Genomic DNA, 26517 nt, shown 5'->3' on the forward strand with positions numbered 1-26517 from the left:
CGCTTTCTCTATTCTTAAGACCAAAGTGAAAAACCTTGCACTCCCCCACATTATATTCGACCTGCTACCTTGATGCTCACTCACTTAATCTGTTTATGTCTCTTTGCAGACTCTGTATCCTCCTCACAGCTTGCATTCCCACCTAGCTTTGTATTGTCAGCAAATCTAGATACGTTACTCTTTGTCTCTTCATCTAAGTCATGAATATGGACTGTAAACAGCTGATGCACCATCACTGGTCCTTGCAGTATTCCACTAGTCACAGCCTACCAACTTGAAAATGCTCTTTTTATCCATTCCTGTCTGGAGAATGTGCATCCATTCACATATTGCCAAATGGCCTGTGCACCCCGGTAGTGATATGCGATATGTGGGAGGGCCGTGGAGATTACTCCTGTGTGGCTACAGGCATGGCATGTAAGAGCAATTGAGGACCTTTGTAATAAACGGTGGAAGTTATCAGCCATGTCATCATTCCCACACAACCACACAATTAAACATTATCTGTAAACCAACCCTCTATGCTGATATATCACCCCAAAAGCTATGGGCCCTTATCTTGTGTGACACCTTTTGTGTGACACTTTATCAAATGCCTTTTCGAAACCCAAGTACTGGTATACTACATCTACTGGTTTTCATTATTTACCCTACTAGGTGCATCCTCAAAGAAACGCTAATAAATTTATCAACCAGGATTTCCCTGTAGTAAAACCATGCTGACTTGTTCTAATTGTACTATACTTTCTTAAATTCATTGTTAAAACTTCCTTAGTAATAGATCTTAGCACGTTGCTATTTGGGGAAAATTGCTGTGTGCAATGTAACTGCCATCCTTCCTATCTTATAAAAGTGACAGCACTTCATAAGAAAATTAATTGGTTATAAAATGCCATGGAATATCTTGAGGTTGTGAAAAGTGTTGAATAAATATCAATTTTTTTTTACTTACCACACAGTCAATAAACTAAGCTAAACTTCCTTAATGGGTTTGGCCCGATGTGTGATACACCAAAGAAGCTCGACCCAGGCACAACCCACGGGGATTGATTCCAACTCAAAGAGCTGTTACGAGGAACAGTAATTTCAAGATTCAAGGAGCTGTCCAAATTCTCCTCACAAAGTCATGAAATTAAATGAAAAGGAAATAAAGGGCTTTTGAACTTATTTCCCCCATAGCCCAGTTTCCAGTACAGTTATGCATAGGCATCGCCTACATGAGACAGTGGGTGCAATTTTAACCTAATCCGGAGATTCACACCAATGGGAATAAAACCAGGTGGGGTGTAAAATAGCGGGCAGACTGAACCCCTCAATGAATGAGTTAAAACTAACCCCAGTGTGCAGAGCAGCTGAAGTCTGTCCCACAGTATGAAAGGCAAATGTAATCTCAAACAATATCCCTGATATTTAAACAGCAGGTACACAGCTGATTATAGGAATAAACTTTCAGGACTTCAACTTCTGGCACCTTTCTCTTCCATTGCATATGGTTTTCTCCATTTACTATATCTCATAATTTGGCACTTTGATGTACACAGCAGCCGGTGATATAAGATGGGCTGGTGTTCCACATTTTATAATAAGTCATGTGACGTGTCCCTCACCGTACCACCTGTAAACCCAATACCAACATGCACCCTTCGCCAGCATTCCTTCCTGTTTCACACACACCAATTGGAAGCACAATTTGTTCTCATTTTCTTCTCAAGTTTCTGCCAAGTAGCTGTTGTTTCTTTCATTGCGCACATTGTGCTACTCTGCACTTTGCTGTCTTGTTCTGTGGCTTGTCTCTGTACATCTACTGAAAGATGAAGACAAAATGTATATATAGCTTTTGGATGAAGTTCTGTGCTCATCGTAATGAGACATGCCAGTGCTGTGAAATGAAATGAATTTCCCATGTTGTGCACCCAGGGTCAGCGGCTAGCATAGCCAGGTCAGGAACCAGGCTGATTAGATGCTGAGTAAAGCTCCATCTACTCTCATTTAAATAATCTACCCTTGTAAAGATTTTTAAATCAGTGTTAATTTAATGCTGGCAATTACAGTGCAATTAAAATCCAGGCTCTTAATTTCAACGTTAATAGAGAACAGTTTGCTTCACAAGTGTGGATTTTTGCATTTTCTGTATCGGGCTAATGTTGTGATCTATCTAAATAAGGTTGCTAGCTTAGTGCCAGTGCCAGTTGGTACTGATTAATGCTACCCTCTGTGACTATGGTTGATGTTTCCCAGGAGATGGGCTGAGCAGTGTTTTAATGAGGGCTATGCAGCAACCAGAGTCATGACTGGATATCCTAATGGTATTTTTCACTCTGCATTCCAGGTGCCTGGATTAATCTGAGACCATTAAAGCTGGCAATGGTTTTAAGAACTCTTGTTTTTTTGGTTGCATCTTGCGTAACTTTGCCTAATTGAGATTAACAGTGTAGCAGATCCAGAGGAAGAGGACCATTACACACATCAGAGCACGAAAAGGCTGTGGAGTGGGGGGAAAAAAGCAATGCTGCCTGAAAGAACAATGTGTCCTACCATCATCGGGGAGACCTTCTCAAACGCCCAACATAAGTGCAGTCTTCCTATTATTGACAAACCCCTTCTGCATTCAACAATTCCCAAAACTCCAACTCACACTACCCAATGAAAGCAACTTCTACAGCTTTCTAACAATAACTTCAGTAAAAACCACAATGACCTTGCCAGATCCTGTGTATGTATGAGTGTGTGTGTGTGTGTGTATGTGTGTGTGTAAGGTGTGTAAACACACCTTATGCTTCCTAATGTTGTGATTCCTCTTTGATATCAGTTTGTGAATTATGAGTTCATGGCCTGAGTTTTTTGGATGACAGGGTCCTGGCACCCGCCGTCCCTGCCAACTCCACTCTACTGCGCAAAGGATGTCAACTAAATTAAATAAACTGAGGGACAAGATAAAAGGGGCAGCCCCTTAAAGGGGAACTGCCCAAAACAAGAACAAATCACAAATGAAACATCAAACATTAAATCAAAATGTGATTAAAACCCCTGCCAACTCCAGCAGCCTTGATTCCATATTACACTCTAACAGAGTGTTGATTGGCAGAAGATAGGACTTCTGCCCCTCACTCAGGAGCAAGTCCCACCTTGGAGAGCTGCCGACCAATCAGATAGGCCAGCAGCTGTCCAGTCCCTCCAGGCACAGTGCTGCAATGGCTTGCAAAATCTCACTAACTGTCCTGGCTGGAGACAATACACATCTCTTTAACCTGTGCTTAACCCTCTCTCCACTCACATTGTCTGTACCTTTAAGACTTGATTACTTGTAAAGACTCGCATTCCAACCATTATTTTGTAAATTGAGTTTGTGTCTTTATATGCCCTGTTTGTGAACAGAACTCCCACTCACTTGATGAAGGGGCAGCGCTCCGAAAGCTAGTGGCTTGTGCTACCAAATAAACCTGTTGGACTTTAACCTGGTGTTGTGAGACTTCTTACTGTGTTTACCCCAGTCCAACGCCGCATCTCCACATCATGGAAGAGGCAGTGCAGAAAGCTCCCTGGAACTAAGTCCTGGGAGCTGGAGGACAGGTAAGAGGAAAGGGCCCCAGGGTAGGGAGGCCAGGGAATCTCTGTGGGGGTCGTGAATGGGGTCAATTGGGGTCTTGAGCCATCAACTGCTCACCAACCTAGAAATTGAGGGGGGGGGGAGTGTAAAATTCAGGCCCTCCACTCCAATCTAGTTTCTTCTTGGCGACACTTGAATAACCAGAGCGATCATGATGTATACTCAGACATGCATGGCTTATCTTTTGGGGCAGGTATCTGCTGATTATCTTGTGACCTTGCTTTGAATCTAGCCCTGAAAACAAGGAGGAGAAGTCCCCTTCCTGTGTCTCTGTTTGCAGATGTCCTGAATGAGGAGGAGTTTGTGACTGAGGCAGACTTTCAAATTACTTTAAAGAAAAGTCCTGTCAACTGGGCCTGGTTGATCAAATAATTTACCAGTGCAAGCTGATGATTGGATAATCAGCATCCCAGTCCATTGCGACAGCAAGCAGGATCGCAGGTGTTTAACCCCCTCGACCTCAAACCTCTACCTTCACTCCATCACCTCTTCACCCCAAAACCCCTCCTTCATTCCCATCCCCCTTCCCTCACCCCAGTGCCCCCCCATCTCCCACCCCATGCAATCCTTCCCCCCACCCCCCTCATTCACACCACTCCATCCTTTAACTCCATCCCCCTGCTTCACCCACCCATGCCACTTCCTTCACCCCATGCCCCCCCTTCGTCTCCACATCCCACCACCCAACCCCGTTCTGCAGTAAGAAAACATTGATTGTTGGGAATGACAGAGTGAGTGTACGTATATGTGTATGCGTGTGTGTTTGTATGCATGTGGGTGACCTTTTTCTATCCAGAGCCGTTCAGCAGTGAGCTGATCCTGACAGCGGCCTCCATTCAGGGAGGTGCCCCCTGGCATTGTAATGAAGTTGGCTACTGGAAGTGTTCAAGGAGCAACCACCATCACAGTAGGATGTGGGATACGGGAGTGTACCACCAACTCACCAGGATAGAGAAGCACATCTTGCAGCAAAATCCCTCACCCTGGCACTGAGCTGATGCTAAGCTAGTCCACTTTAAACCCGCATTCCCTTCGATTAAGGTCCTTTCTCCCTTTCTGGTATTGCAAGCAGGAGTAAATCAAGGCAATGGCCTCTATTATAGATTCTCAGCACCAGGGCTGTGACCTCTTTAGGCTTCTCAACCTAATAAATATTTTATAAGGATCGGGACTTGGCTCATGTTAAGCGAAATTATCTAAGAGTACAGAGTTTTTTTTCGACCCCAGAAGTTTTGTCAATCACATAATTTATCCTATTTGAAACATAATCATAATAGCTAAAATTAGCTATGTAGATTTAAAATGCTGATAATTGGTCAGAAATTAGAGTGTGTTACCTTATTCAATAGATAGTATGGGAGGGAAAAGATAGTTGAGGGTACAGCAAGAATTTGTTTCCTACTCAATATGCTAGGAAGTAATGGATTCTGATATGGGATTTCCATTTGGGAACTGTAGAATTCCACAGCACAGTAGGAAGCTACTTGGCCTATCATTGTCATTGCACAGATCTCAGAAAAAACTATCCACGTTTGATTTGATTTGATTTATTATTGTCACATGTGTTGGGATGCAGTGAAAGGTATTATTTCTTGTGCACTATACAGACAAAACATACTATTCATAGAGTACATAGGAGAGAAGGAAAGGAGAGGGTGCAGAATATAGTTTTACAGTCATAGCTAGGGTGTAGGGTAAGGTCAACTTAATATGAGGTAGGTCCATTCAAAAGTCTGATGGCAGCAGGGAAGAAGCTGTTTTTGAGTCGTTAGTATGCGATCTCAGACTTTTGTAAATTTTTCTCGACGGAAGAAGGTGTAAGAGAGTATGTCTGGGATGCATGAAGTCCTTACTTATGCTGGCTGCTTTTCTGAGGCAGCAGGAACTGTAGTGGAGTCAATGGATGTGTGGTTGGTTTGTGTGACGGATTGGGCTATGTTCAAAACTCTTTGTAGTTTCTTGAGGTCTTGGTCAGAGCAAGAGTCATACCAAGCTGTGAAGGATGCTTTCTATGGTGCATCTGTAAAAATTGGTGAGAGTTGTAGTGGACATGTCAAATTTCCTTAGCCTCCTGAGAAGGTAGAGTGTAGGTGGGCTTTCTTAACTATAGCATTGGTGTGGATGGACCAGGAGAAGTTATTGTTGATCTGAACATCTAGAAACCTGAAGCTCTTGACCATTTCATCCCTATTGATGTAGACAGGGGCATATCCTCCACTAGGTTTCCTGAAGTCAATGCTTATCTCCTTCATCATCCCATTTCCCATACTTCTCTATTTGTTAAAATTTCAGGTAAAAAGTATTTGATGGATTCTACTCAATAGAATAAAATCCATCCAGGGCCTCACAGCGCCAGGGACCTGGGTTCGATTCGTGGCTTTGTCTGCGCTGAGCCTGCACGTTCTCCCTGTGTCTGCGTGGGTTTCTTCCAGGTGCTCCGGTTTCCTCTCACACTCCAAAGATGTTCGGGTTAGGTTGATTCGCCATGCTAAATGGCCTTCGCTTGGTTTGAGGTAGTGAAGATTGATCAGATTACTGGACCTGATAGCATTTAACCTCGAATACTGGAGTAAATCAGTGCGGTACTATGTTAACCGTTCATTTAGCTGACTAATAGTTCTTTGAAATCTGGACATGTTTGAATTGACTTGAGAGAGGGCTTGGTGCATGAATGCTTCACACGTGGAGTGGCATGGTGGTACAGTACTGCCTCACAGCACCAGGGATTGATTCCACACTGTCTGTGTTTCTGCATGTTCTCCCCGTACCTGCGTAGGTTTCCTTCGAGTGCTCCGGTTTCCTCCCACTGTTCAGATGTGCCGGTTTGGTGGATTGGCCAGGCTAATTTCCCCCTTAGTGTCCCAAGATGTGCAAGTTAGATGGATTAGCCATGGTAAATGTGTGAGGTTACAGGGATGGAGCAGGGGAGAGGACCTGGGTAAGATGCTCCATTGGAGAGTCAGTGCAGACTCGATGGCCCACTTCCGCATTCTATCATTCTATGTGCCGAGCCCCATTCATGGATATCTAGATAGGAACATGCAAACAAATAGGCCATTCAGCCCCTTGAGCTTGTTCTGCCATTATGGCTGATCTGTATCTTAACTCTGTTTACCCAGTTTTGTTCCATATCATGTAAATAAAGCTCTTTAATTCATTTTTATATCAGGTTTGAATTATATAATGAAACTGTTGCATAATGAAATCCTAGCTATGCTAAAGACTAATGATTCAATGATTCATGGTTTGAAATAAAATGCCTACTGGCGCTAATATTCTTCAGTTAAAAACATCGTTTCACTGATATTTGGGCACATAAATGATTAAACATAGGAAAGCAATGTAATAGAAGATTGAGAAACTATATGGCCAAAACATTTCTTGCAGCTTCTGCATCTCAAAATTGCTGACTACACCATTGGTGGTGGCAGGGCGATAGAGTGAGTGTGAGGATTGAGAAAGAGAGAGTGTATGAGGCATGGGGGGGGAAGGGGGGGGAAGAGAGAATGAATATGAGGGATGGGGGGAAGAGTGTGTGTGTTTGAGGGTGGTGGGGAAGAGAGAGTGAGTGTGTGAAGTGTTGAGGGGAAAAGAGGGGGGTGGTGGGAGAGGGAAAGAGTGTGTGAGGGGTTGAGGGGAAGAGAGAGAGTGTGTGCGGGGTGGGGGAGAGAGAGAATGAGTGTGAGGTGTTGAGAGGAAGAGAGAGAGTGTGAGCACCTTGGTCAGACCGGTGGAGTGACAGTTAATCTCATTGTACGGTTTCACTCCTTCATCCAACACAATTCCACCTGATTGCACAGGAAACTCCCTCCTATGTATCCGAGGAATGTCCAAGGAGGCCCACATTCAGGGAAGAGTGAAGAAAGAGGAATGGGGGTGATGAAAAATAAGATAGTCTGAGTGAAATGGAACCATTTTGTTTTGTGCCTTGATAACCACACTTTCCATCGGTTGGTTGTAAGGTGATGGTTAATAGTAAAGAATGGATCAGTCAGGTACTGAGTGGCAGTGCTACTGGCTGTGATCAAACTCTCTCTAACTCACTCTGCTGACCAGATGAGAATGACCTTTATATCGGTAGGAAGATATAAACAAAAGATCAAAGGTTCCCTACATTTGTTTCACAATATATAATCCTTTCTTGTGGTTAGCAAAACTGGTCATAGGTTAAAGGATTAAGTAGTCAAGATGAGAAGAGGTTTGCAGCTGTCACAGATACAGGGCACCTGCTACATACATGAGCCTAAAATGATGAGGAATTGTGGTGAACCATCGTTGGTTCCCACTGTGGGATTGTTCTAATGTTGTTGTTGGGTTAGGGTGGGATTGATACACCTGTGGTTGTTACTGTTGTGGCACATCCCAGTCGGGCTCCGCCTCCTGGGAGAGGTATAAGACCCCCTGCTCGGGCGGGACCTCTTCAGTCTGGGATAGTGTGTTAAAGTTCTGTTAGTTCCATTGTTAGTTAATAAAAGCCTTCTTTTACCGAAGCTTCGTGCCTCGTGTCCAATTGATGCGCATCAGGAATACGTGTAATTTTACAGTTTTTCGAGGAACAGAGCCTGTCATGCTGCGTCCTGCACAACCTGCCACTGGCGAGGGGGGACTCTGGAGGCTGAGGAAAGTGGGGCAGCTCCACAGGCCAGGGAGAATGCCTCCAGTGATGGGTCTGATGAGGAGCCCTGTGAGGCATAGAATAAGGATGTGGAGCTAGATGAGAGAAACCTTCAGGGAGGCAGGGACACCAGGGATGCCTTGATCCTGTGAACCTTCAGCTAGGCATCCAAGGCATCGATATTTTCTCATCCCAATGAAACTGTCTCCTTTACAAACAATTGTGATTTGCTAGACCAACCCAAAACTCCCATCAGCACACAAAGCAATACAGTTACTAGTCTGTGCTGCATCTAGTACCCAAGAACATAGAACAGTACAGCATAAGAACAGGCCTTTCGGCTCACAATGTTGTGCTGAACATGATGCCAAATTAAACTAATCCCTTCTGCCTGCCTTTGGTTCATATCCCTCTGTTCGTCGTATATTAATGTGCTTATCTAAAAGCTCCTTAAATGCCCCTATTGTATCTGCCTCCACCACCACCGCTGGCAGCGTGTTCCAGACACCTCCCACTCTCTGTGTAAAAAACTTGCCCCTCAAATCTCCTTTGAACTTCCCCCTCTCACCATAAGTGCATGCCTCCTAGTATTAGATATTTCAACTCTGGGAAAAAAATTCCAACTGTCAAGGCTACTGATGCCTGTCATAATTTTATAAACTTCTATCAGGTTTCCCCTCAGCCTCCGCCACTCCAGAGGAAACAACCCTAGTTTGTCCAGCCTCTCCTTATAGCACATGCCTTCTAATCCAGGCAGCATCCTGGTAAATCTTTTATGCACCCTCTCCAAAGCTTCCACATCCTTCCGGTAATGTGGTGACCAGAATTGAATGCAATACTCTTAAGGACGGCCGAACCAAAGTTTTACAAAGCTGCAACGTGACATCCTGACTCTTGTATTCAATGCCCCGACCAATAAAGGCAAGCATGCCATAAGCATTCTTTACCACCCTATCTACTTGTGTGACCACTTTCAGGGAGCTATAGATTTGAACCCCAAGATTCCTCTGTACATCAATGCTGTTCAGGGTTCTGCCATTAACTGTATACTTACCCTTAACATTTGATCTCCCAAAGTGCAGCACCTCACACTTGCCCGGATTAAATTCCACCTGCCATTTCCCCGCCCATTTCTGCAACTGATCTATATCCCACTGTATCTTTTGACAACCTCTTACACTATCCACAATTCCACCTATCTTTGTGTTGTCTGCAAACTTACTAACCTACTATCTACATTTTCATCTGTTATTTGTATATATCACAAACAGCAAAGGTCCCAGTACAGATCCCTTAAGGAACACCACTAGTCACGGACCTCCAGCCAGAAAAACACTCTTCCACCACTACTCTCTGACTTCCATGGGCAAGCCAATTCTGAGTCCAAGCGGCCAAGTTACCGTGGATCCCATGCATCTTAATCTTCCGGATGAGCCTACTATGAGGGACTTTGTCGAAAGCCTTACTAAAATCTATGTAGATAACATCCACTGCTCTACCCTCATCGATCACCTTCATCACCTCCTCGAAAAAAATCAATCAAGTTAGTAAGACATGACCTATCCCATACAAAGCCATGCTGACTTCCCTAATTAGGCCATGCTTTTCCAAATGGACATAAATCCTATCCCTAAGAATCCTCTCTGATAGCTTCCCAACCACTGATGTGAGACTCACTCATCTATAATTTCCTGGATTATCCCTATTTCCTTTCTTGAACAGCGGAACAACATTAGCTACTTGGCAGTCCTCCGAGACCTCTTCAGTGGCTAACAAGGACACAGAGATCTTTGTCAGGGCCCAAGCAATCTCCTCTATTGCCTCTCTCAATAACCTGGAGTAGATCCCATCGGGACCTTGGGACTTATCCACCTCAATGCTTTTCAAGAGATCCAACACCATGGCTTTCCTAATCTCAAAATGCCCTCGCATATTAGCATGCTCCACACTAATCTCACTATCCTCCATGTCCTTCTCCTTGGTGAGTACCAACACAAAGTATTCATTTAGAATCTTGCCCACATCCTCTGCTTCCAAGCACAAGTTCCCTTCTTTATCCTTGTGTGGTCCTACCCTCTCCCTAGTTATCCTCTTGTCTTTAATGCAACCTAATGCAACCGTTGATGGATGGGCACCTACCAGTGAGACTCAGTCTCTTATCCATCTCACACTGGCAGTGATCTCCAAAGCTCAGAGCCAGTGTGCTGGATTGCAGGTCCGTGTGTGACCCCTGTAACCCCTGAGGGAGTCCATGAAGAGTCCATAAACTGAATTTCTTGCAGAGGAAGGTTATCAGGACCATTCTCTTCTGTGGCCACTTAATCAATTCCAACTTTGACAAAAAGTGGGGCGGCACGGTAGCACAGTGGTTAGCACTGCTGCTTCACAGCTCCAGGGACATGGGTTCGATTCCTGGCTTGGGTCACTGTCTGTGTGGAGTTTGCACATTCTCCTCGTGTCTGCGTGGGTTTCCTCCGGGTGCTCTGGAATCCTCCCATAGTCCAAGGATGTGCGGGTTAGGTTGATTGGCCATGCTAAAATTGCCCTTAGTGTCCTGAGATGTGTAGGTGAGAGGGATTAGTGGGTGGATATGGGGGTAGGGCCTGGGTGGGATTGTGGTCGGTGCAGACTCGATGGGCTGAATGGCCTCTTACTGTACTGTAGGGATTCTATTCTATTCTATTCTAAAGTGTTTCTGGGTTTGGTATGTAAAGTGTAGTTTAATAGCTTTTAGTACTGGTGTGTTGTGAAAATTGAATTCAGTGTACAGAGAAAAGAGCATGAAAGATGCCAGATTGTTGTATAAATTCCAACTGGTTCTTTAATGTCCTTTAGGGAAGGAAATACTACTACAGCATAGAATCATAGAATCCCTACAGTACAGAAAGAGGCCATTCGGCCCATCGCGTCTGCACCGACCACAATCCCACCCAGGCCCTACCCCCATATCCCTACATATTTACCCACTAATCCCTCTAACCTACGCATCTCACGACACTAAGGGCAATTTTAGCATGGCCAATCAACCTAAACCGCACATCTTTGGACCAATTGGGAAGGAATCCAGGGCTTAAATACTCCTAGTCTTATGTCCCTCTCTGCTGTCTCCACATAACTCCAGTCCACACAGTTAATGTTCTATGACATAATATGTGGGGCTTTGTCAGTAACATACACATACTGAGGACAGGGGTTTCTTTTAAAGCTGCCTTCAGAGAGGCAGACCTAACACCAAGATATTGTTACTGTCATCCATTTTACTGAGCACTTGAAATAAAAGGTATTGCCAGGAGTTCATTGTCGACGTGATTCCTAGGTTAAAAGAGTATGAAATCATGGAATACTCTCTACTTGCCTGGATGAGTGCAGCTCCAACAACACTCAAGAAGCTCAAAACTATCTAGAACAAAGCAGCCCTCTTGATTGCTACCCCTTCCACAAACATTTGGTGGCACAGTGGTTAGCACTGCTGCCTCACAACTCCAGGGACCTGGGTTCAATTGTGGCCTCAGTCATTGTCTGTGGGGAGTTTGCACATTCTCCCCGTGTCTGCGTGGGTTTCCTCCGGGTGCTCCAGTTTCCTCCCACAGTCCAAAGATGTGTGGGTTAGGTTGATTGGACATGCTAAATTAACCCTTAGTGTCCTGGGATGTTATAGGTTGGAGGGATTAGCAGGTAAGTAAGCGGGGATAGGGCCTGGATGGGACTATTATCGGCGCAGATTTAATGGGCTGAATGGCTTCCTTCTGCACTGTAGAGTGTCTATGATTCTATGATTCAGTTCCTCCACCACTGATGAACAGTGGCAGCCGTGTGTATCATCTGCAATATGCATTGCAGGAACTCACTACTGTTCCTTAGGCAGCACCTTCCAAACCCACAAACACTGCCATCTAGAAGGACAAGAGCAGTAGAAGCCCGGGAGCAACACCACCTGAACGTTCCCCTCCAAGTTACTCACCATCCTGACTTGGAAATATATCGCTGTTCCTTCACTGCCGCTGGGTCAAAATCCTGGAAATCCCTCCCTAACAGCAATTCAGGGACTGCAGCGGTTCAGGAAGGGGACTCCCCATCACCTTCTGAAGGGCAACTTATGGATGGGCAATAAATGCTGGCCTAACCAGTGACACCCACATCCTGTAAAATGGATAAATTTTAAAAAAGCACAAGTGTTGAATTCTTCGGAAATGAATGACAGCCCAATGTTGAAAAGCGGAGGTAGATTGTGAGGGTGGATATCTAACCCCAGGTTCTCCTTTTTTGGTTAAGGTTCAGAGAGGCTGCCATTCATGATTCTTATTTACCCGGTAGTTTATTTCCATGGATGACATTGTAACTTGCAAATACAGAGCTCACACTTGAACTGAGCGACATGTGATGAAGAAAATTTGAGTTGGTGTTGAGTTAGCGGATTTTATGCAAGGTGCCAAAAGGTCATTCAGACCCTTAACCACTTGGCATCTACACATGCACTGCCCTACCTAAAAGCATTTGAAAATAAAAGGAACTATAGCCCCCTATACCATCTTAGATAAGATTAACCAGTTTAACACAGACCGTAGGCCAGATAAAAAAATCTTTTGAGATTGTCTACACTCAGCCACTGCCAGTCATTCCAAGTCTTCTGCCGTGTCCCCTATGGCTCTCCCGTCTGAACCAGAACGTCGTAACTTCAAGTTCCATTGCAAAGACTCGATCCCAAAATCCAGACAGATGCCGCATGGTTGTCATGATGGAGTGCTGCACAGTCAAAGGTTGTAAGAACGTATCTGGACCGAATTGATTGGAGTCAAAGGTTGGCAAGGGAAAATGGTTGCTGATCATTTATTTATTTACTTATTAGCGTCACAAGTAGGCTTACATTCACACTGCAATGAAGTTACTGTGAAAATCCCCTAGTCGCCACACTCCGGCGCCTGTTCGGGTACACTGAGGGAGAATTTAGCATGGCCAATGCACCTAACCAGCAGGTCTTTCAGACTGTGGGAGGAAACCAGAGCACCCAGACACAGGGAGAACATGCAGATTCTGCACTGATAGTGATCCAAGCCAGGATTTGAACCCTGGTCCCTGGTGCTGTGAGGCAGCAGTGCTAACCACTGTACCACCGTGCCACCCTACTGGGCTACTGACAAAGAAGAGATGGTTTGAGCATTGTCAAGGTATGTCTGCCTAGAAGGGAAAAAAGTAGGACAAACAAATCCAGATCTCCCTGGGTGACAAAGGAGATGGTAATTAAGATAAAGCAGAAAAATGTGCTTATGACAGGTGCCTCGTAGAAAATACAGTTGAAAACCAAGCTGAATAAAGAAAGAGAGGTGAAGAAACAAATAAGAGGATCAAAAAGGGAGTATGAAAAATGACTAGCAGCTAACATAAAAAGGAATTCCAAAGTTTACTATGCACATTATTAGTAAAAGGGTGGTAAAAGGAGGAGTAAGGCTGATTAGGGACCAAAAAGGAGAATGCACATGGAGAAAGGAGTACTGGCTGAGGTAGTCAATAAATATTTTGCAACTCTCTTTACCAAGGAAGAAGATGCTACTCAAACCATAGTGAAAGATAAGATAATTCAGACACTAGATGGGTTTGAAATTGAAAAGGAAAACGTATTGGATATTTGTACTTATAATTGACAAGGCACCAGGAATAGATGAGATGCATCTAAGGATACTGAGTGGAAATTTGGAGGCACTGGCCATAATTTCTCAGTCTTCCTTAAACTCAGGAGTGGTTCTGAAGGACTGGAGATTGGAAATGTTACACCCTTATTCAAAAGAGGGAGCAAGGATAAGCCCAGCAGCTGCAGGCTAGTCACCTTAACTTCCATAGTGGGGAAGAAACAAGAACAAAATTAATAGTCACATTGACAAATGTGGTTCATTAAAAAAAGCCAATATAGATTTCTTAAGCAAATACCATGGGTCGGATTCTCTAACCTCACCCGCGGCTGGGATTCTCCGGTCCCGCTGTAGTGAACAAAGATTTGGCTGAGCGCCAAATTCTCCGTTCTCACTGGCAGTGGCAGCAGGGTGTGACTGGCCAAAGAATTCCAGCCCATGTTTGACTAACTTGCTGGAGTTTTTTGAGGAGATAACGGAGAGGGTCAGTGAGGATAACGCTGTTGATGTGGTGTACATAGACTTTCAAAAGGTGTTCAAAATGGTGCCACATAACAGACTTGTGATCAAAGTTGTAACTCACGGAATAAACATGGATACAAAAGTGCCTGAATGTCAGTAGGATACCATGGAACCACAGAATCCCTACAGTGCATAAGGAGGCCATTTGGCCCATTGAATCTGCACCAACTCTCCGAAAGAGCATCCAACTCATGCCCACCCCTCCACCCTGTCCCCACGCATTCACCATGCCGAATCTACCTAACCTACACATTTTGGGACACTAAGGGCAATTTAGCATGGCCAATCCATCTAACCTGCACATCTTTGGAGTGTGGGAGGAAACTGGAGCACCCGGAGGAAACCCATGCAGACATGGGAAGAACTTGCAAACTCCACACAGACAGTCACCCAAGGCCAGAATTGAACCTAGGTCCCTAACACTTTGAAGCAGCAGTGCTAACCACTGTGTCACTGTGCCAGACAGTGGTTAAGGAGGAAGGTTTGTAGTGGACTTCCCCTGGGGTTAATGGTGGGACCCTTGCTTTTCCTGATATTTTTAATCACATAGACCTTGGTGTACGGGGCACAATTGCAAAGTTTGTGGATGATACAAAACTTGGAAGCATTGTGATTTATGAGGAGGATAGTGTAGAACTTCAAAGGGACATAGACAAGTTGGGCAGACAGGCGGCAGATGAAGTTCAACATGGAGAAGTATGAGATGATTCATTTCTGTAGGAAGAAAATGGAGATAATATATAAAAGAAAAGATTCAACTCTAAAGGGGGACAGGAGCAGAGGGACTTTGATGTATATGTGCATAAATCATTGAAGGTTAAGAAAGCAGTTAGTAAAAGATTCCACTGCACTATTTGAAGAAGAGCATGGGAGATCTCCCTTGTGTCCAGCCCAACATTTATCCTTCAACCAACATCACTAAAAAGGATTATCTGGCCATTATCTCAGTCTATTTCGCAGGACAAATTGCTATGTTCAATTTGTCTGCTGTGCTTTCTACAATATAGTAAGTGAGTGCACTTCAAAAAAAGACAGCATTTCATTGGTTGTAAAGCACTTTAGAGCATCCAGAGCTCGTGAAAGGTGCTTTTTAGTTGCAAGTTTTCCTTTTTTTATATAGTACGAATAATCACTTTCATGGAAATGATTCATAAGCCCTCAGTACCAAACTAATGGGAACAGATTTGATCTAAACTGCCAAATAGGTAGAGTGCTCTACAACACAGAAACCAACCAGACTACTCTAACCATTCACCTAGAAGGAATGAATGTGCAAATACTAGTGTCAGAGAAATACAATTGGAGTCAAACAACAAAAGCCACTAACCAAAGTGTAAAAAGCCTGGTTTTAGTTGTGAAATTTAAGGATTGACAAAGGAGTGAAGTCACCCAACAGGAAATAGTCCAAGTGGACACCCCTTAGCACTCCATCATGCAAATCAACCTCCCATCCGTTGACTCTGTCTACACATCCCACTGCCTTGGAAAAGCAGCCAGCATAATCAAGGACCCCATGCACCCCAGATTTACTCTTCCACCTTCTTCCGTCGGGAAAAAGATACAGAAGTTTGAGATCACGTACCAACTAACTCAAGAACAACTTCTTCCCTGCTCCTATCAGACTTTTGAATGGACCTACCTTATCTTAAGTTGATCTTTCTCTACACCCTAGCTATGACTGTAACACTAATTCTGCACCCTCTCCTTTCTTTCTCTATGCATGGTATGTTTTGTCAGTACAGCGCATAAGAAATAATACTTTTCACTGTACATCAATACATGTGACAATAATAAATTAAATTAAATCCTTTCATTTTCCCTCAGGTTTACTATCCATTGGTTAGTCATCCAAACCACTGTTAAACATACATCTGAGCTTCTGAACCCAACTGGATTAACTGAGGGTGGTTGTATTTGGGGTCCAGGTGTTGGGCAGGAATTACAATTGGATCAATGATACCCAAGTACACTGGAGTGTAGCTTGCAGTAACCATTCACAGAGAGCGTGGGATCGTGCTGTAGGTAGCCACCCAACGCTGTTCTTCCTCTTTCCATGAGCTGCCATATTTTACCATTGGAAATACTTTATAACAAAAGAAAAGTTTTTTCCACATTGCCCTTTCTCAGTGCTCTCTGTGCCTTACGCCCATCACTGGCTGAGGGTTAATGCAAACACCCCATATTGAACCAGTATGACTTGGGTTGTGAAGATGTGGCCAATACTCCACTTGAAAGGCACTGCCTGTGGGTGTGGTGAAGGCAGGTTCAATCGAGGCATTCAAAAGGGATTATCATTTCCAAAAGGAAAAATAAATGTGTAGAGCTATGGGGAGAAGGCGGGGGAATGGCACAAGGTTGAATTGTCCCTTAAGAGAGTCTGCACAGATACAATGGGTTGAATAGCCTCCTTGTGTGCTGTAACCATTCTATAAGCTAATTTTCCCCTCTCCCTGTAGGAAAGGGAAAGAACATAAATTTATCCACTTTTCCCAACCTCAGAATATCTCAACACTCTCCAGGTAGTGAAGTGCATATTTGAAGTGCAGTCATTGTTGGGATGTAGGAAGTGTGGCTATAAGGAGATACTCAAACAGATAACCTGGAGCGAGTGAGATTGGCTGAGGGATAAAACATTGGCCAGAACATCAAGGGGGACTCTGTTACCCTTCCTCGAAAAATGCCTTGGGATATTTCACAACCACTTGAGAGGGTTGGAAGAACGGCATGGTGGCAGAGTGGTTAGCAGCGCCAAGGACCTGGGTTCAATTCTGGCCTCAGGTGACTGATTGTGTGGAATTTGCACGTTTGTGCTGTGTCTGCCTGGGTTTCCTCCGGGTGCTCCGGTTTCCTCCCACAGTCCAAAGATGTGCAGATTAGGTTGATCTGGCCATACTAAATTGTCCCTTGGTGTCAAGGGGATTAGCAGGGCAAATACGTGGGGTTAATTTGATTTGATTTATTATTGTCACATGTATTAGTATACAGTGAAAAGTATTGTTTCTTGCGCACTATACTGACAAAGTATACTGTACATAGGGAAGGAGAGCGTGCAGAACATGCTGTTAAGGTCATAGCTAGGGCAGATAAAGATCAACTTAATGCAAGGTACGTCCATTCAAAAGTCTGATGGCAGCAGGGAAGAAGCTGTTTTTGAGTCAATTGGTACGTGATCTCTTTTTCCTGACAGAAGAAGGTGGAAGAGAGCCTGGGTGGGACTGTTGTTGGTGCAGACTCGATCGGCCAAATGGCCTCCTTCTGCACTGTAGATTTCCACTCCATCTGACGAAGGAGCAGCGCTCCGAAAGCTAATGGCATTTGCTACCAAATAAACCTGTTGGACTTTAACCTGGTGTTGTTAAAACTCTTACGGGGATTCCATGAAAGCAAGAAGGTTGGAGCTTACTTTCCTGTCTTGTGTGAGAGACTGCACCCAACAACAGTGCAGGACTCCCTCAGTATTTCATCGGAGGGACAGCCCAGATTAGGCATTCAGGGCTCTGGAGTAAAGTTTGAACCCTCAGCCTTTGGGAGAGAGAGAGACCAGAATGTTACTCTCTGAGTCAGGCTTTTGTACTACTCATCACTTCATGTCCTTTGTTAGTTCAGAACACTTCACTATCAGTGCACCAACGGATCCAAATGTTGTGGATTCCTCACCTCCCCCACTACCAACTTGTGAAGGCTGCACGAAGTACACCCCCTCTTCAAACTATAACATTTCAACCTTGTGTGTCTTGGAACAAGAGAAAGAAAGTGAAGCGGGGGTCAGGTCAGATGCAATGTGATGGTCAGAAATATCAAATGAAAGCTACATCTCTGCAGCCTAAATCAAAGGCTGCGTCCACAGCAACTCTCACCACAGCCTTTGCTCAACTTAACACTTTGCAATCCATTATTTTGAAAGGTGTTTCCGTCACGTGAGCGTGACGTCGCTGTCGGGGTAATTTAAATGTTTTTTCCCAGCTTCAATTAGTTACAAAAGACTTGGAGAGACTGCAGAGAGAGAGAGAGAGAGGGAAGGAGAGACTGCAGAGATCCTGAACTGAAGCACAGCACAAGAAACCCTTACAAGTAAGTCAGTGATCGAGTGGATGGTTTTATATTTGATTGGAATGCCGGTCCCTTGCTGCAACTTCAAGCTTTTAAACAAAATTACAGAGTCTGACCCATGAGACTGGGGATTGCACGGGTTACATTGTGGCTTTGGGGGAGGGGGAGGGGGAGGGGGAGAGAGGACTTTAGGGACACAAGAGAACTCTGCAACAATCCCCAGCTCTGTATTTCCAAGGAGCGATCCCGGGGGGCTGGAGTTTGAACAATGGAATTGGATGAACCCATGTGGGATTGGAAGTTTCAATGGGAAGGTGCCCTGGGAAAACTGGGGGACGGATGGATGGGAGGGAGATGGGGATACCCTGAGAAGGGGTCGCGGATGGTAATGCATATCTCTCAGCCTTGTCAAGGCAATGGGGTATTGGGGAGGGAGGGGGACATTTGCCAATCGCTGTATGAATAAGTGGGGATGGGAAAGAGGTGACATGTGGAAGAGCTTTAGTTTTGTTCTTTGCTGGAGTGGGATGGCTCTGATGAGAACATTTACCCGACTTAACTGATGAACAATGTTAGTGAAGTGCGAGAGGAGAGTTGGGTTGGTGTAGGGAGAAGGATGAGAGAGATTGAGTGCTGGACGAATGGGTGTTCGGGTTCAATCGATCAAGCTGTTGGTGTAGAGGTGAGTGAAGGGGTGGCGGCGAGACCGCAAGCCAGAGTGCTGGGACTTTGCATGGGATGGTTAGAGGTGGAGACATGGAATGAGGGAGTTTGGGGGTATTAGTTGGGGGAGTTTGGGGGTATTAGTTGGGGGAGTTTGGGGTTATTAGTTGGGGGAGTTTGGGGGTATTAGTTGGGGGGAGTTTGAGGGTATTAGTTGGGGGGAGTTTGGGGGTATTAGTTGGGGGGAGTTTGGGGGTATTAGTTGGGGGGAGTTTGGGGGTATTAGTTGGGGGGAGTTTGGGGGTATTAGTTGGGGGGAGTTTGGGGGTATTAGTTGGGGGAGTTTGGGGTTATTAGTTGGGGGTATTAGTTGGGGGAGTTTGGGGGTATTAGTTGGGGGGAGTTTGGGGGTATTAGTTGGGGGGAGTTTGGGGGTATTAGTTGGGGGGAGTTTGGGGGTATTAGTTGGGGGGAGTTTGGGGGTATTAGTTGGGGGGAGTTTGGGGGTATTAGTTGGGGGGAGTTTGGGGGTATTAGTTGGGGGGAGTTTGGGGGTATTAGTTGGGGGGAGTTTGGGGGTATTAGTTGGGGGGAGTTTGGGGGTATTAGTTGGGGGGAGTTTGGGGGTATTAGTTGGGGGGAGTTTGGGGGTATTAGTTGGGGGGAGTTTGGGGGTATTAGTTGGGGGGAGTTTGGGGGTATTAGTTGGGGGGGTTTGGGGGCATCAGTTGGGGGAGTTTGGGAGTATTAGTTGGGGGAGTTTGGGAGTACTAGTTGGGGGGAGTTTGGGGGTATTAGTTGGGGGGGGTTTGGGGGTATTAGTTGGGGGGGGGTTGGGGTATTACTTGGGGGTTTGGGGGCATCAGTTGGGGGGGTTTGGGGGCATCAGTTGGGGGAGTTTGGGGGCATCAGTTGGGGGAGTTTGGGGGTATTAGTTGGTGGGTTGGGGCTATAGGTGGGGGAGTGTTGGGGCTATAGGTGGGGGAGTGTTGGGGCTATGTGTGGGGGTGTTAGGTGGGAATGTTTTGGGGTTTTAGATGGGGGGTTTGCGGTGGTATTGGGGAGTTTGGGGATATTAGATGGAGGGTTGGGGGTCTAGGAAAGGGACAAGAGATGGGAGAGTTTGGATCTGGATCTGGTTCGGTATGGAACTGAGGGGCAGGAGTTCAGTCGGGTCCGGTCAGCAGTCCCTATGCCCCTGCCCCCAGTACCCTCCATCCAGCACCACCATCCAGTTGCCCCGATGTACCTGGGGGTGGAGAGGAGGGGGGGGGGGGGGCGGCGCGGGGACTCCCTGCTCTGAGTCGCTGCTGGATTTGTCCAAAGTCATCACTTCATTGAGCTCCTGCGGCTTGATTTGGTGACCCTGGCCCGGGGAGCTCGGACCCCGGCCGGCTGGAAAGCTGCCCCCAATAACATTGCAGTTCGAGAGCAGGTTAATGCCAGCCCGCCAGCGGGGGCAATAGAGGGGAAAGGGGGCAATAGAGGAGAAACAAATGGAAAGGAGAGACAAACAGGAGAGCGAGACAAAGAAGAGGAAGAAGGCAGATAACAGGAGAGGTAATAAATGGAGAGGAGGAGAAAGCAACTGGAGGGGATGGGAAATAAATCACGAAGATGGATGGAGAGTAGTGAAGAACAGTGACTTAAGTGCAGGAGCTGGCACAGGGTTCGACCTATGCCTGGGACAACATATCACAGCAAGGGCAGAGAATGGGCTGTGTCACTGAATGTTAGAGCTCTGTAATCAACAAAGGAATGTGGAGATTGGTTTGAAATGGATGCTGCTTTCTTCATGCATTTAAGTGACCAGAAACATGAACATCTTCGATGTTTCACCCCACTGGATGAGTGAGGTGCTGCTGGTTTCAGAGGAAAATTCACAGAGAGAAGAAAATAAACATCCATCTGTAACAGATGAACTGGCCATTATTATGCCTGTTTGCTCGAACTCACTGGACACTTTGGGCTGCAGCAGCTGCCTATGTAGAAACCTTGACTACACTTTCACAAATAAATAATTTAAATATGTGTAAACCAGTTTGGGGTGTAGTTAGCTGAAGAAAAGTCAATTTTTGTTTAATGCCTCCCCTCCCCCCTCCCCTTTGCCCTCACCCCACTAAGGATTACCCCCCTGCTGGGGTAAGGCTGGCTGCCAGAAGCTAATCATTCAGTGTACATTACACACAGTGGAGCCAAATCCTGCCAGCACTTGTACTTTTCAGTACTGTTATTGGGTAGCAATCATCAATGGGAACCTTCTTTTACCCCACTTTGACACCCATAGGTACACTAACCACTCTGCCCCAATGTTGCACTGACTCAGATCACTGCGCAGACCAGGGGAGCTGATGTGAATCCATCTTGGCCATGCCATTGGAAATGAGAAGGGAAGTGGATGTCATGGGAAGCTGAAAGCTCTTTCAGCAGTGGGCAGTGATTCTGAGAATGCACTGTTTAAAATAATTCAGGCTTCTTGCAGAGCTGTTGCCGTGGGTTTCTCTATTCAAATGGCACTGAGGCTTGCTCATGTAATATAAAGAAAGATTTGCTTTTATATACTGCCTTTCACATCTTCAGGATCTTCTGAAGTGCTTTACAACCAAATGAAGTACTTTGGCAATGGGGCCATTGATGCGAAATAGGAAATAATTGGTGTTCCTTTGTGAGTTTTCTAATGTGATATGATTGATGCTCTGCTGTAACACTGAAAAGTTTGCCTTTGTGGCTGGTGAAGTTACATTTTAAGAGGTGCAAGCTACAAAGATATAGACTTCACTCAGCAAAGGAAGACAGATGATAATGAAAGCTTTGAATGCATGGCTTTAGTGAGTAAATGCAGTAGCCTCTTTCAAAAGAATTGCAACTTTATGTCAAATTAATCTCAAGGGCCTGTGATTAATTAAGTACTACATTTTAAACTACTCGTACATTTTCTCTCCAGCTATAATTGAGCGGGTGGATATATAAATGCTCTCGGTGGGAATGAGATTTTTGAAGGTGTTTGAGGGAGACGAGGTTTGTTCCCCCCCCCCCCCACTGTGGAAAAACTTAACGTTACACAGTTGACATTGGGAACTTGTTATAAAGATATAACTTTATAGCTTTAAAAAAGCGATCAGAAATCCACTGACATTCTCTGAAATTTTACCAGATTTTTAACATCTGAAAATCCTCAAGTGGAATTTGAATGTTGAATTTGTTGGTGTTTACTGCCCTGTTGGTTCATTCTTACAATATCTTCCAACTTCCGATAACAACGTTAGCGTTTTGCATTTCTCACCAGCAAATTGAAACTCCCAGCTAAAACATCCATCGACTGCAAAAAGGGAATACAAGTTTGAGCCGGATTGAAGCAGACCCGACTAACTGGGTCATGCACAGGCTCCTTGCACCAAAATGTATGCCAACCAGCAAAGTGAAGCTGTTCTGCATTCTCCTTCCCACCCCCCTCTCTCCCCCCACATTGAATCTGTAAATCTAAACCTTCCACTCAGACGGCCACAAGCAAAAGGGCTGTGTGCTGGATTTTTGCCTCTTGGATCATGTAGATCCCCATATTCCAGGTTGAGATATTGCATCAACCATTGTGATAACTCCAAACCTTTTCTTCAAATTTTTGTTTTTTACATAGTGTATAATATAGAAACAGGACATTTGACCCAACCGGTCTGTCCCATTGCTGGTGGTGCTCAGAGGAGTTCTGACTCTTAGATTTGTGATGGGACTCAGCTTTAAGGAGCAGTGAAGATGATTGTGTTGTGTACTGGCAGCGCTTTAACATCAGTGTAATGGATGACGTGTTTACTTTGAAATCTGCTTTGTTTCTTCCTTCATTATATGGCACCTGGGATACTTTACTGCTGAGAACTAGGTTCTTTTAAAGGGGGGAGAAAAAAGCTCTGTTGCTTGGAAACTCAGTTCAGTAACCATTGCCTCCCTGTAGATTGCAACAAATGGTCTGTTATCAGAATTATTTATGGTGTGGAAAAAAGTTGTAATTCTAGGGTTTTGCCTCACATTTATCCTTTTGTGTGTTTGAAAACAACTTCCAAAGGTGGGTGTTGTGGACAATTGGTAAAGGGTTCAATGGTCAGGGGGGTTGGACACAGACTGATGGACTTAGCAAGAAGAGTTGACTTAGTGATTTTGATTTGATTTATTATTGTCACATGTTTTAGTATACAGTGAAAAGTATTGTTTCTTGCGCACTATACAGACAAAGCATACCGTACATAGAGAAGGAAAGGAAAGGGTGCAGAATGTAGTGTTGCAGTCATAGCTGGGGTGTAGAGAAAGATCAACTTAATACGAGATAGGTCCATTCAAAGGTCTGATGACGTCAAATCTGTAAGAGCTTGAATTAAAGCATTGTTAGAGAGTTTAAAAGAATAGAGTTTGAAAAGCATAGAACGAGAGTAAAAGATAGAGGGTATGCTGGGCACAGCTTGTCAGAAGTCGCCTCACTCCGGTGCCATCTTGGACAAAAAAAAAGTGAGAAAGGGCCCCAGTGGCTCTGACTTGAATTCCACATTAAACAGAACCACTAGGCGGTTAACAATTCTGCACCCCATGGATACATTTAACTTTCAACGCGTTGGATGAACTTTGTCACGACATATATTTTGTCTGAATATACAGTCACAACTAATTTGCCAACTCATCTTGACAATAGGCCTCCCCACAAGATCTTATCCTTGTGATAATAAAGGAAGAAATTCTTGGTGAAAGAATGCTGCTGACGTTAGGAGTTTTTTTGGATCCAGCCAGGCCCTTGGGATGGTAGGCATCAGGCTTGACTTTGACTCGAATGTGGAAATGTCAGAATGTCTGCGGTGTATTTTTGTAAGTGTCTGGGGCATGCGAGTGATTCATCCTATTGTCATAATACATGTCTCTGTGTTTACAAATTGGCGAGCTGTCTTGCAAGAGATTTTCCAGCTGACCCTCGGCCCCCTTTAAAGTCCTGTTCCCATTAGCGCTGGTACTTTCAGATTGCCGGTGTGCAGTTCTCTCTTCGAGTCTTTTGTTTACGTCTGCCTTGGAACGAAAGTGCTTTCTCTCATAAAGCCAGGCTTAAGGTTGAAAGGTTGGCGTTGACATCAGTGGTATGGTGGGGGCTTGTTTTAAAAGAAAAGCAAAACCAATTCTCATGGGAGAATTATTGATCCTTGCTGGGGAAAATCAAATTGCTCTTCAGAAGCACTGGAGTCAGTAAAACTTCTCGGGAGGGAGAAAAGGAGCTGTAAAAGCTTTCCACTTGGGAAGCATTTCTCTGATTGTAATGTTCCCCAGGTCTCTAAAGAAATTTTAAGTTTATTTATTAGTGTCACAAATAGGCTCACATTAACACTAATGAAGTTACTGTGAAAATCTCCTAGTCGCTACACTCTGACGCCTGTATGGGTACACAGAGAGAATTTAGCATGGCCAATCCACCTAACTAGCACGTCTTTCGGACTGTGGGAGGAAACCGGAGCACCTGGAGGAAACCCACACAGACATGGGGAGAATGTGCAGACTCCACACAGACAGAGACCCAAGCTGGAAGTCGAACCTGCGTCCCTGGAGCTGTGAGGCAGCAGTGCTAACCACTGTGCCACCAGATTTGGAGAGCTATTGCGAGTTTTTACTGAGGGATTTACTCAAATTAAAAGATTCTAATGCTTGGTATATTACAAAATGCTGTTTCATCCTGAGTTTTAAAAAGGTGCCGACCATGGCTGTTTCAAAATCTTAAACTGAGGCAGAAATGACAGTGAATAACTGGATAATGGCTGCAACTATTGTACTTCACACCTTGGCTTACCCCACTTTATAACTTCTGTATCACCCAAGTTCAGTGAAATCCTTCAGGTAGGTAGAACTCAAGCAGATCATTTCCTCTGCTCCTTTTTCTTATGGAAAAACAGCTTGATGGGATATGAGTTTTGCTGGCAAGGCAGCATTTATTGTCAATCCCTAGTTGCCCTTGAGAAGTTGGTGGTGAGCCACCTTCTTGTTAACCGCTTCAGTCCATGTGGTGTAGGCACACCCACAGTGCTGTTAAGGGAGAGAGTTCCAGTATTTTGACCCAGTGACAGTGAAGGAACAGTGATCTAGTTCCAAGTCAGGATGGTGAGTGGAACTTCGAAGTGGTGATGTTTCCATGCATCTTGTTCTCCTGGGTGGTAGAGGTTGTCGGTTTGGGAGGTGCTGTCGGAGGAGGCTTAGTGAGTTGTTGCAGTGCATTTTGTAGATGGTACAGATACCAGTCATGGAGGGAGTGAACATTAATGGAGACAAATGAAGTACCAGTCAAGAGGGCTACTTTGTTTTGGATGGTGTTGAGCTTCTTGTGTGTTACTGCAGTTGTACTCAGCCAGGCAAGTGTAGAGTATTCCATCGCACTTCTGACTTGTGCCTTGTGGGCAGGCTTTGGGAGTAAGGAGATGATTTACTTACTGTAGAATATCCAGCCTCTGAACTGCTTTTGCAGCCACAGTACTAATGTGGTTCATCTAGTTGAGTTTCTGGCTAGTGGTGACCCCAGAGTGTTGATAGTGTAGAAGTAGTAATGGTAATACCATTGAATATCAAGGCGAGATGTTTAGACTCGCTTGTTGGAGATGGTCATTGCTTGATACTTACATGCTGTGAATGTTATTTGCTCCTTACCATCCAAATCTGAATGCTGTCCAGCCTTCCTGCTTGTAGGCACAGACTTCTTGAGTTACAAATGGAACTAAATGCTATGCATTCATCAGTGAACATGCCTGTTGTGTCATTTTAATGAATATGCAAATAATCAAAGAACCAGGATGTACAGCAGCATGTGACTCGCAGCCAGTTAATGGTGTGTGTGAATGGTTGCAGCAACAGGGCTGTGAGTAATGGTGGTAGCTGAATTTCTAGAGTATACCATTTTGTTGAGCTATCTTGTAATGTGTATATATTAGTTAGAGTCTTCAAACCTACTTATAGTTTCCTAATGCCGTGCATGAGATTGGTGAGTTTCAATAAAGGAGCCAGAAACACAACATGGTGGCAGCGATATGAGTTTGAAGACAACAGGAGGAACCATAACAAGATTTGACGCAATGCAGAGGCTGTATGTACATAAACCCCCCTGGAAGCAGAGTCCCTCTACAGATAGTACTTTATACTTGATTTGTGACATAGCCAGATCAGTGGTGAATGGGAGCAATGAGTCAGTTCAGAGTCGAGTTGTACAGTAAGTTTTTGAATCGAACAGGAAAGCCATTGCGACATCCTCGGATTCCATTCCCATGTAAAAGGCAAAAATGTGCAAGTAGAAAATCAGCAGATTGGGATGAGTGTGGCAAAAGCCTGAACCACATTCAGAAAAAAGAGGAAGCGGAATTTAAAAACCGGCAGTTGCATTGTTGAATCTCTCCTTGGAGTAGAGAGCTTACAAATCCCCTACATGTCCAGAG

The 26517-nt window shown here is 44.8% G+C and overlaps 1 protein-coding gene across 1 annotated transcript in view; it reads left to right on the forward strand.

Annotated features, from left to right (window-relative positions):
- The first annotated feature begins 18360 nt into the window (after window positions 1-18360).
- mdka (midkine a) overlaps window positions 18361-26517 on the forward strand; it is a 69515-nt gene continuing 61358 nt past the window's right edge. The window contains exon 1 of the mRNA XM_078221226.1: window positions 18361-18439. The gene's annotated coding sequence lies outside the window, so the exon portion shown is untranslated. The remainder of the gene's footprint in view (window positions 18440-26517) is intronic.

Source organism: Mustelus asterias, chromosome 9, assembly GCF_964213995.1.
Source record: "Mustelus asterias chromosome 9, sMusAst1.hap1.1, whole genome shotgun sequence".
NCBI lineage: Eukaryota > Metazoa > Chordata > Chondrichthyes > Carcharhiniformes > Triakidae > Mustelus > Mustelus asterias.